We start from the raw sequence: 12,500 nt of genomic DNA, 5'->3' as shown, positions 1-12,500 counted from the left end.
CTCCATGCTTATTTACTGGATGAACAATTCCTTCTGTAATATTGTATATTTATGAGTCGTGAAGCTGCTGTCAAAATTTCACGTCCACCCGATCACCGGTTGATTTATGGCGAATTTTCTCGCTCGACAGCGCAGAAAATCCGAGAGCAGTTTTCCAGAATTGCCTTCTCGCATCTTCGATTCTTCGATCTTCCTCCTCTTGGATTTCACCTCGTATATTTCGATCTACTAAATACGTGGCACTAGACACGTAATAGTTAGAATAACGGAAGAAAAGAAAGAAGGAAAAAGAATACCGAAAGAGATCGGCCAACGGATGGCCGATTCCGGCGATTTTCCGGCGACGACGGCGCGGTGGCCGAGGGGAGATGGCCGAGCGTGAGAGAGGGAGCGGCTAGGGTTTTTGGACGTGTTGTGTATCTTTGTAAGACCTATAAATCTTGTATTTATAGTGTCTTGCATAAAACCCTAACGGGCTTAAGTTGGACCGGGCCCAACAGCTTAAGTTCGTTAGTTCCTTTACTTGCTCGTCCCTCTCAATTCAATGATTGGAAAAATGTAACGATTACATTTTCGGAATCATTATAATGTCCTCGTCATTACGAGTGCCAACTCTCGATTTCCAACTTTCCAAAAGTGGAAACCCTAATTCAGTGCACTTTCTAAATTTGGAAACTTCCCGATTTAGAAAGTCCACTAAGATGTTCGCCTATTCTTTTCCTTTTCTTATTCTCATTCATAATTCCAAATTACGAATGTTGGACCCAATCATATTGACTTCCAATGATGCAAAGATAAATATATTTTACCTTTGACCGTTTATTCAAAGATGTCATGTTCACGAGCACTGTGACCCTCGATGGTTCAGGTGTAAGCTAACCGTGGGCCCACAACCCTTTGTGGTCAAAACTCGTCCCCTTAGAGTTACGATTAAGATGAAACTCGTTTCACCTTAATCACCCAACGAATCAAGATTGGCGTCTAGCAACTACGCGTCATGATTCCCTAGATACAAATGAAGTGCCTGCAAGAACCTTCAGATATAGTTAACGTACAGTACGGTCCCTTCGATTCATATGTCCCGATCGAACTAGAGGCATTGGTTCATCGAGACCTCTTTATATGTTCAATGACGGTGCGATCGTTCTAAGTGTTGTAATCCTTACGTGCATGACTTAGAGAATCGAATTCTCTAATCATCACTTAGTCAGCTCTGGCCAGAGACTTAGAATGATTACAAACTTTCAGAACACACAGGACATCCAAGACTTTTCTAGCGATCGAATCCCCGACTACAATGCACAGACCTCCCACTAGATTTCGGACTGCACGAACACTGGCCCTTGGGATGGTCCTCGGTGGAACTCAGAGACAGGTCACAATACAGCTGGTCCTCTAGTGAAGTCACGGTGATGTCTAGGTCATAAGGACTAATGGTGTACAACTATACCATAGATATCTCTACTCGATTATTGGGAACCACTTAGAGATTTCTAGGGTGAGGGAGTTCAGTGAACTCGTCAACTTACGAGCACCCACTTATGCATGCCGATATCACAATACCGTTTACTGATGAGATGCAGTACACATACACTTAAGTGCTAGTCTTCTAATGGGAAAGGCCGATATCCTCATTGGTGGCGTAACCCTTCGACTAGGAACACGTTTAACGGCTATAATACTAAAGTAAATATCTCACGATCCTTACGATCATTTACTCGTACTTGTAATAACTGTAAGGACTATATCTATGCTTGTGACAAAGGGACAAAGATATAGAATGCCAAGGTGTTTTATCATTAATACGAATAAAGGTTCGTTTATTACCATAATAAATACGAAAGACCACAACCACAAGTTGGCTTGTTGGTCACCTACTCTAACAATCTCCCACTTGACCTAAAGCCAACTACCCATGAATCGCAATCCCATCGACTCTCGATGTTTCTCATGGACCGATCTCGGTAAAGGCTTCGTAAAGGGGTTTGCAACGGTCTCTTCCGAGGTGGCTCGTTCTACTTTAACTTCACCTCTATCAATGATCTCTCGGATCACATGATACTTTCTCAGAATATGCTTCGACTTCTGATGAGATCGCGGCTCCTTAGCTTGCGCCACGGCTCCGGTGTTATCACAGTACAACGGTACTGGATCACTAGCATTAGGAATGACACCCAACTCTTGGATGAATTTCCTTATCCAAGTCCCATCTTTTGCAGCTTCGGATGCTGCAATGTATTCCGCTTCGGTAGTGGAATCGGCCGTCGTACTTTGCTTGGAACTTTTCCAACACACGGCACCACCATTAAGCGTGAATATAAATCCAGAATTCGACTTTGAGTCGTCCACGTCCGATTGAAAACTAGAGTCGTTAAAACCCTCTAATTTCAACTCGGCACCCCCATAAACCAAAAATATATCCTTAGTCCTTCGTTAGTACTTGAGGATATCTTTCACGGCTTTCCGGTGAGCCGGGCCGGGGTTAGACTGATATCTGCTTGTGACACTCACAGCATACGCAATATCGGGTCTCGTACATAGCATGCCATGCATTATGCTTCCTATGGCAGAAGCATATGGCGTCCTTTTCATCTCCTCGATTTCACTAGGTGTTTGCGGACACATAGATTTCGAGAGACGAACCCCATGGGACATTGGCAAGAATCCCTTCTTGGATTCTTCCATGCTAAACCGTTTCATAACGGTGTCTATGTACAGGCTTTGGGATAAACCAAGCATCTTTTTCGCTCTATCTCTATAGATGCGTATTCCTAATACGTAAGATGCTTCTCCCAAATCCTTCATTGAGAAACGTGTGGACAACCATGCTTTCGTTTGCTGCAACATTCCTACATCATTCCCAATGAGTAGAATGTCGTCAACGTAAAGCACTAAAAATATCATTGCCCTCCCACTAACCTTCTTGTATACACAAGGTTCCTCCGGATTCTTCTCAAAATCAAACTCTTTGATAGTTGAGTCGAACCTAATGTTCCAACTACGGGATGCTTGTTTCAATCCATAAATGGATCGCTGGAGCTTGCAAACCTTTTGCTCACTTCCAGAAGATATGAAGCCTTCCGGCTGCGCCATGTAAATTTCTTCCTCAATATCTCCATTAAGGAAGGCGGTCTTCACATCCATTTGCCGTATCTCGTAGTCGTACCACGCAGCTATGGCCAGCAAAATCCAAATGGACTTCAGCATCGCGACTGGCGAGAAGGTTTCCTCATAGTCAACACCTTGCCTTCGAGTGTATCCTTTTGCTACCAATCTAGCTTTATAGGTCGACACATTTCCATCCACTCCAATTTTCTTCTTATAGATCCACTTGCAGCCAATAGGAACAATTCCTTTAGGTGGATCTACCAAGGTCCACACCTTGTTGGAGTACATGGAGTCCATTTCGGATTTCATGGCAGTTAGCCAATGTCCCATGTCCGCATCCGATACGGCCTCATTGTATGTTCTTGGATCTTGTCCAAGATCAACATGATCTTCATCATTTTCGAGGAGGAATAACCTATCCGGCATTTTCCGAACTCTTTCGGATCTACGTACCGTAGGTTCAGGAGGTATATTAGTGGTTTGTTGTATTGGTTCGATTGCTTGTTCTTGCGTTTGAACTTCACTTTGTGGTTCTTGAACTACTTCAAGTTCTATCATGCTGCCCTTTCTATCGGATAGAAACTCCCTTTCCAAAAAGGTGGCATTTCTTGAAACAAACGTCTTTGCTTCTTTGACATAATAGAACTCGTATCCCATTGAGTTTTCGGGATACCCCACAAAATAGCACAAGTCGGATTTACTATCCAACTTATCTCCCAATAACCGCTTCACATAAGCGGGACAACCCCATATCCTAATATGTTTGTAGTTGGGTTTCCGGGAATGCCAAAGTTCATAAGGTGTGGATTTAACTGCTTTGGTGTTAACTCTATTCAGCAAATACGCGGCAGTACGAAGTGCATGAACCCCATCATTGATCGAACCATATCTAATAAAGTTCGATTCCGACGTTCGGAGACTCCATTAAGTTGAGGAGTTCCCGGTGGAGTCCATTGGGATTGTATCCCATTCTCTTTTAGATAGTCTATGAACTCGATGCTCAAGTATTCTCCACCACGATCGGATCGCAGCTTCTTAATACTTCGTCCGAGTTGCTTTTCCACTTCGTGTCTAAAATCTTTGAACCTTTCAAATGTTTCAGACTTGTACTTCATCAAGTACACATACCCATACCTAGAATAATCGTCGGTAAAGGTAGCGAAGTAGTTGCATCCACCCTTCGCACTAACACTTAGTGGACCACATACGTCTGTATGGATCAAATCCAAAAGACCCTCGGCTCGTTCCATTTTCCCTTTGTAGGGTGACTTGGTCATTTTCCTTTTAAGGCAAGATTCACAAGTTTAGTGATTTCACGTCCTCCAAAGAGAACAATCCTTCACTAACAAAATCGTTCATCCTTCTTAAAGAGACATGACCTAATCTAGCGTGCCAAAGTTGAGTGGGGTTTTGATCTATCTCCTTACGTTTTGCTGATTTTCGCCTTAGGGGCCCCCACTACCTTCACCCACTTCGAACTTGCTGTTTGGGAAGGGAACTCTTTCCTTTATCCTCTTTTGGGAAGAACTCTTCTTTCCAAAAGTAGCAGCAATGAGAACAAACTTCTCTTTCTTAATGGTGGACTCGAAACTGACCAACATGTTCATTGACTCATCCAAGGGAGGATCTAGTTTGTTCATGTTGAAGTTCACTATGAACGATTCATAGGAACTAGGAAGAGACAACAGGATCAAATCCAACGAGAGCTCGGCCGGGAGGGTGACATCGAGATTCACTAGCTTTTCAAGGAGAGTGATCATTTTGAGACAGTGCTCGTGGACCGAAGTCCCTTCGCACAATCTCGCCGTGATCAACTCCTTTGTAGCAGCGTACCTCGATTCCCTAATATTCTCACTATACATGCTATCGAGATGAGCCTTTATATCGAAAGCATGCACGTGAGACTCATATTTCCTCGCAAGCGCGGGCTCCATGGCGGCTTATCATATAGCACCTAGCATGTGTGTCATCTTTCTTCCATGCCTCATAAGTTTCCTTTTCAGCATCAGTCGCTGTGGCAGGTATAGTGGCGGGAAGTCTCTCGTTCAAAACATAGAGACGCCCCTCAACGGTTAGCACACGCTTAAGACTACGCAACCAATCTAGGTAATTAAGGCCATTGAGTTTATTGTCGAGGATTGACATTATGGGATTCTTAGACATGATTATCTGAGAGGTATAGAGAAGAGGATTATTAGAGATTCGCGTTAAATGATTGTTACAATTAAATGTTTGGACTTATGTTATTTAATTGTTCTCCCACTAATTTTATCGAGTTCCACTTCCCTCTAGTAGACAAACGAGAAAACTGATTTTTCTTAATGGGCTTTAGGTCCAATAGACAAATATAACCCGTAGTTAATCTAGCCCGATTATATTTGCCCAAAGGTAGATCACAATCAATCATATCCACAATATGACCCTAAATTAATTTTCCTCACACTTGATAATGACCTAAGTTAATCTCGCGAATATCAAAATCGTCGTGTGTCAAGTCTAACCTACCAATCAAAGATGCTCATAGAACTTGATTATGCCAAACTAATGCAGTCCCTAGTTAATCTAGCCGACCACGTTAATCCAACATAACCCTTTTCTATGGCTACCTTCATCGCTATGTCAATTGAATTACAGGTTACTCCACCATAGCACTCCCCGCTAACACGGCTTACTGCACTATAGTGAAGGGCTACACATAATCCAACCGTTGGCAGAAGGAAAGAAATAACTCAACAGATTGGGTATTTCTTTATAGCTTGAAATAATTCTTAATTAGATTAAGAATGAGGGATTTTTATTAAAAGTTTTATCTCATCAGAAGGTTCGGATAGGTCTATGTGATTCCTACATCTATGTTCTCTAAAGGTATATGGAAAACGCATATTGTCCTAAGAGGAACATACGACCTAACTATATAATTAATTACATTAATTAATTATCGGGTTTTCAAAATAATTATAGAACCTCAACTAACATAAATTAATCAAATAATGTTGAGGTACTATTAATTAAGTTGAAGTATAATCAATATTATACGTGTGTTCAATTAATTGAAATCAATTTAACAATTTAAATTAATTAATTAATCTAACACCTATTTATTAAAATAGATGATTGCTGATCCGATTATCTAATTGGGATTAATTGAAAATAATTTTCCGAAAATTAAAATCAATTTGTTTTAAAATCAATATTTCAAAAATATTTTAAACTTACGAAAACTCCCAATTACATAATACAACAATCACTACTTTAATAAATCGAACATGCATAAAATCATACCATATATAAACGAACGCAATTAATTGCGCAACGAGCTCTGATACCACTGTTGGGTTTCGGGCACGTGTACACAGCGGAAAACAAAAATTTTATGCGATTTAAACATCTTTGAAACACATAAACACATGCCCATTAAATGAAACCAATTAATTGCGTACCTTTGCGCTTCTAGCGAAATTAAGAACAACATACATTGCGTACCTTTGCGCTTCCAGCGAAATTAAAAAAAAACATACATGCTTAATTACTTAATCGAAATTAAATCAATTAGCATGCTCGCGTTTAAATCAAATAATCATGCTCGCAATAATAAAACCAATTTCATGTAGTCACATAAAATCATACAAGTTTCTTATTAAAACGAACATGCATATATTAATTTAAACGTAACCGAATCGAATGACAATAGATTCGAAACATTACCTCTTGAAGCGTGAGGTAGGCGCACTAAGCAAAGCTAGATTGCCACGGAAACCAATCCGTGCAATCCGGGGCAGCAACAGCAATGCAGCGACGCGCTGTCCTTGAAGCATGAATCGAACGACGACCCGAGAAGATGGCTAGCTGCTCTTCCCACTCCTATTGATCCAACCTGTTTGCTGATCTGAAATTACAGCCTTGCTCCGACTTCAATATCTCCATGCTTATTTACTGGATGAACAATTCCTTCTGTAATATTGTATATTTATGAGTCGTGAAGCTGCTGTCAAAATTTCACGTCCACCCGATCACCGGTTGATTTATGGCGAATTTTCTCGCTCGACAGCGCAGAAAATCCGAGAGCAGTTTTCCAGAATTGCCTTCTCGCATCTTCGATTCTTCGATCTTCCTCCTCTTGGATTTCACCTCGTATACTTCGATCTACTAAATACGTGGCACTAGACACGTAATAGTTAGAATAACGGAAGAAAAGAAAGAAGGAAAATGAATACCGAAAGAGATCGGCCAACGGATGGCCGATTCCGGCGATTTTCCGGCGACGACGGCGCGGTGGCCGAGGGGAGATGGCCGAGCGTGAGAGAGGGAGCGGCTAGGGTTTTTGGACGTGTTGTGTATCTTTGTAAGACCTATAAATCTTGTATTTATAGTGTCTTGCATAAAACCCTAACGGGCTTAAGTTGGACCGGGCCCAACAGCTTAAGTTCGTTAGTTCCTTTACTTGCTCGTCCCTCTCAATTCAATGATTGGAAAAATGTAACGATTACATTTTCGGAATCATTATAATGTCCTCGTCATTACGAGTGCCAACTCTCGATTTCCAACTTTCCAAAAGTGGAAACCCTAATTCAGTGCACTTTCTAAATTTGGAAACTTCCCGATTTAGAAAGTCCACTAAGATGTTCGCCTATTCTTTTCCTTTTCTTATTCTCATTCATAATTCCAAATTACGAATGTTGGACCCAATCATATTGACTTCCAATGATGCAAAGATAAATATATTTTACCTTTGACCGTTTATTCAAAGATCTCATGTGCACGAGCAGTGTGACCCTCGATGGTTCAGGTGTAAGCTAGCCGTGGGCCCACAACCCTTTGTGGTCAAAACTCGTCCCCTTAGAGTTACGATTAAGATGAAACTCGTTTCACCTTAATCACCCAACGAATCAAGATTGGCGTCTAGCAACTACGCGTCATGATTCCCTAGATACAAATGAAGTGCCTGCAAGAACCTTCAGATATAGTTAACGTACAGTACGGTCCCTTCGATTCATATGTCCCGATCGAACTAGAGGCATTGGTTCATCGAGACCTCTTTATATGTTCAATGACGGTGCGATCGTTCTAAGTGTTGTAATCCTTACGTGCATGACTTAGAGAATCGAATTCTCTAATCATCACTTAGTCAGCTCTGGCCAGAGACTTAGAATGATTACAAACTTTCAGAACACACAGGACATCCAAGACTTTTCTAGCGATCGAATCCCCGACTACAATGCACAGACCTCCCACTAGATTTCGGACTGCACGAACACTGGCCCTTGGGATGGTCCTCGGTGGAACTCAGAGACAGGTCAGGATACAGCTGGTCCTCTAGTGAAGTCACGGTGATGTCTAGGTCATAAGGACTAATGGTGTACAACTATACCATAGATATCTCTACTCGATTATTGGGAACCACTTAGAGATTTCTAGGGTGAGGGAGTTCAGTGAACTCGTCAACTTACGAGCACCCACTTATGCATGCCGATATCACAATACCGTTTACTGATGAGATGCAGTACACATACACTTAACTGCTAGTCTTCTAATGGGAAAGGCCGATATCCTCATTGGTGGCGTAACCCTTCGACTAGGAACACGTTTAACAGCTATAATACTAAAGTAAATATCTCACGATCCTTACGATCATTTACTCGTACTTGTAATAACTGTAAGGACTATATCTATGCTTGTGACAAAGGGACAAAGATATAGAATGCCAAGGTGTTTTATCATTAATACGATAAAGGTTCGTTTATTACCATAATAAATACGAAAGACCACAGCTACAAGTTGGCTTGTTGGTCACCTACTCTAACAGTCTTCACCCTCTGAATCAAGGACTTTGGGTGAAAGTGATTCAGAGGGATCTGCGGATAATGTTGTTGCTGTGAGTAGTGGTGTTGGGGAGGAAGGATCTGATAGCACAGGGAAAGGCTCTAGATCTGAAGAAATTTCGAACACAGCCCCTTCTGGCCCTGCACGCCAACTGTTCGATGAAATGCCTCAACAAAAATTCCCAGAGCCTAACCTGCCCAAGCCGACATTCAAGTCTCTATTTACGATTCGGATCCCCAAGCATGGATTTCAGCTTCAGGACCTACCCTCGGATGATGAAGAAGACATGATCTTCCAAACTTCCGACGAAACCGAGATTGACGACACCTTTGGCATCTGTCTGTTAGGGTACTTTGCTGGGAAATTTCCAGGTGCTCAGGCCCTTACCTCGCTCTGTGATACCTGGGGAGTGCCATCTACCTACAGAATTCACGACAATGGCTGGCTCATCTTTGAATTCCAAAAGGATGAAGATCGACAAAAGATCCTTGAAGACGGACCCTACACCATCTTTAACAGACAGCTCCACTTGAAAAAAGTCCCCCGATATTTCGATTTTGACCCGGATGAGATGTGTATAGTGCCGTTGTGGGTGAAACTGCACAACTGGCCGTTGATATTTTGGAATGAAACTGCCCTGAGCAAATTTGCAAAGAAACTTGGAACTCCTATTTGCTCTGATGCGCTTACGAAGGCCAAGGTCAAAATCGCGTACGCTCGAATACTGGTCAATGTGGATGCATCGAAACCACTTAGAGAGCAAGTCAGATTGGTGTATCCAGATGGTCACGCTAGGATTCAACAGGTGGAGTATGAACACAAGCCAAAGTATTGCGGGCATTGCCGAACATTGGCCCACAACACAGCTACCTGCCCGGTTCTCTACCCCCCACCACCACCGGACGACGACAAGGCGCCCAAAAATGCAGCTTACCAACCTCCTACAGAATCGGTGTGGAAACAAATAATTAGAGGAAAAGCAGTGCCTATCAATACGCATACCCGATTTGAAGATGAATGCGAGGAAAGCCAGAACACGCAGCCCCTCGATTATTGGGAGGACCCACACAAGCATGTTGACCCAAATATTTTTCAACGAAAGCACCATCAGCCCGCTAGCTCAAGCCTGCATTCACCGGACAGAAGAATGGGCAGTGACATGCAACAGTATGAGGGACCCTGGGCCCCGCTAGACGAAGAAGATGACCCACAGCAGTTTGATCAAGGCTTCATCCCGGTTAAGAAAAGACCACATGACCACACCCCTGTGCAGCGGTATCAAGCGAAAGAGAATCTGCCACGTGGCAGAAAAGGAAGAGATGATGTATTTGAGGTCAAAGCTAGGAAGGCCCCGGGCCTTTCCTCAGCTCAATGATCATCACCTCTTGGAACATAAGGGGCTTCAACAGGCCCCTTAAGCAAAATGGGATCAAGGATCTCATTCTTAAGCAACAGATCGACATATGTGGTGTCTTAGAAACAAAAATTAAAAATCAAGCACTTATTGACAAGCTCATGATTAATAAGTTTAGTGGGTTGGCTGAATGCAACAACCTGTCTCAACACTCCGCCGGCAGAATTCTTATTCTATGGAACCCCCTCAAAGTCCACCTTGAAATCCGAAGGATGGATGGCCAATCCATTCACTGCTTCGTTACATGCAAGACCACCTCACTGGAATTCCATCTCTCTTTTATATACGGACTTTACTCAAACTCAGACAGGAAGAAACTGTGGCAGTCTATCGATGAATATGGAGAAAACCTCAAAGAGCCGTGGCTGATTGCAGGTGACTTCAATTGTGTTTTGAAGCCAGAAGAGAAAATAGGAGGCAATGACCCTACCCCCTATGCCCTCCGTGACTTCAATGAATGCCTCCAAGCAAATTGCTTATCTGATCTTCAATACGGTGGTTGTGACATGACCTGGTCAAACTCTACCGCGGACAACACTATCTGGAGTAAATTGGATAGAGCTTTGGTTAACCAATGGTGGTATCAAAACCTCAGCTCCACGACAACTCAAGTCATCTTCTCTCCCCCTGGTGTGCTTTCAGACCACTCGCCCTGCACAATTCGCATCAACCACAGTCAAAGAGGTACTAATCGACCATTCAAATTCTTCAACATGTGGTGTGCTCATCCTAACTTCCAAGGCATTGTTCAAAGAGTGTGGAATCAGAGATTTACTGGTACAATCCAATTCCGGATTTGCAAAAAGCTGAAATCTTTAAAGAACCCCCTCAAGGAGCTGAATCACCTTGCTTTTGGCCATATCTCTACTCGGGCTGCAAAAGCATCTAAGGAGGTTGCGGAATTACAACTTCAGCTGCATGAGGACCCCCAGAATTCTGAGCTGCTCCACGCCCTAAAGAGCAAATCTAAGCAAGCCTATTTCCTACTTGAAGCCGAAAGAAGCTTCCTTTCCCAAAAATCAAAGGCACATTACACCAAGCATGCTGATCGAAGTAATAAAGTGTTCTATGGCATCATCAATAGGCGGGCGAAAAAGAACTTCATAGCTGCTGTCACTAAGGAGGATGGATCTATGACAACATCGGGTGCTGAGGTGACTAAGGAATTTCATAATTTCTACACCCTATTGCTCGGTACAGAGGATCAGTGCACCCCATTGGACCCTATCATTGCTCAAGCAGGCCCCACCCTAAATACATCTTAGCAAGCTGAATAGATCAGGCCCATCACAGTCCAAGAGATTCGGTATGCACTTCAGGATATTGGGGATGATAAAGCTCCTGGCCCGGATGGATACAATGCATGTTTCTTTAAAAAAGCTTGGAGCATTGTGGGTGGCGATGTAGTTGCCGCCGTCCAAGAATTCTTCAGGACATGCAAGCTCTTGAAGCAGATTAACCACACCACCCTGGCTCTGATCCCAAAAAGTGATAATGCATCCTCGGTGGGAGACTTCAGACCGATTGCATGCTGTAATATTATTTACAAGATCACCTAAACAATCCTTGCGAATAGACTGAGCTCAGTTTTGGACCTCCTTGTGGACAAAGCTCAATCTGCTTTCATCAAAGGTCGGAATATCGGAGATAATATCCACTTGGCAGAAGTCCTACTTCGTCAGTATCAAAGAGCTCGAACAGCCCCAAAATGCCTCATTAAAGTGGACCTGAAAAAAGCTTACGACTCACTCAACTGGAGATTTATTGACGATTTCCTTACCGAGCTCAATTTCCCCCCTACTTTCAGAAAATGGATTATGGAATGTGTATCTACTACGTCTTACTCCATAGCGATCAACGGAGGCACTAATGGAGTCATAAAAGGCAAGAAAGGCTTGCGACAAGGGGACCCCCTCTCCCCGTTCCTATTTGTCCTTTGCCTTGACTACTTCTCACGACTCATGAAGGTCAGAACCACCAATACCGACTACAACTTCCATCCCAAATGTGAGAAGAATCGGATAACGCACTTAGCTTTTGCCGACGACCTAATGTTGTTTGCTCGTGGAGATATGGGTTCCATTGCAACTCTCCAAGAATGCCTGCAAACCCTGGGGTCCACTACTGGTCTAAAAATCAGCGTTCAGAAATCTAACAT

Source organism: Erythranthe guttata, chromosome 1 (assembly GCF_056151865.1).
Source record: "Erythranthe guttata isolate IM_541 chromosome 1, IM_541, whole genome shotgun sequence".
NCBI classification, from domain to species: Eukaryota; Viridiplantae; Streptophyta; class Magnoliopsida; order Lamiales; family Phrymaceae; genus Erythranthe; species Erythranthe guttata.
Note: the sequence above shows the minus strand (reverse complement) of the source record.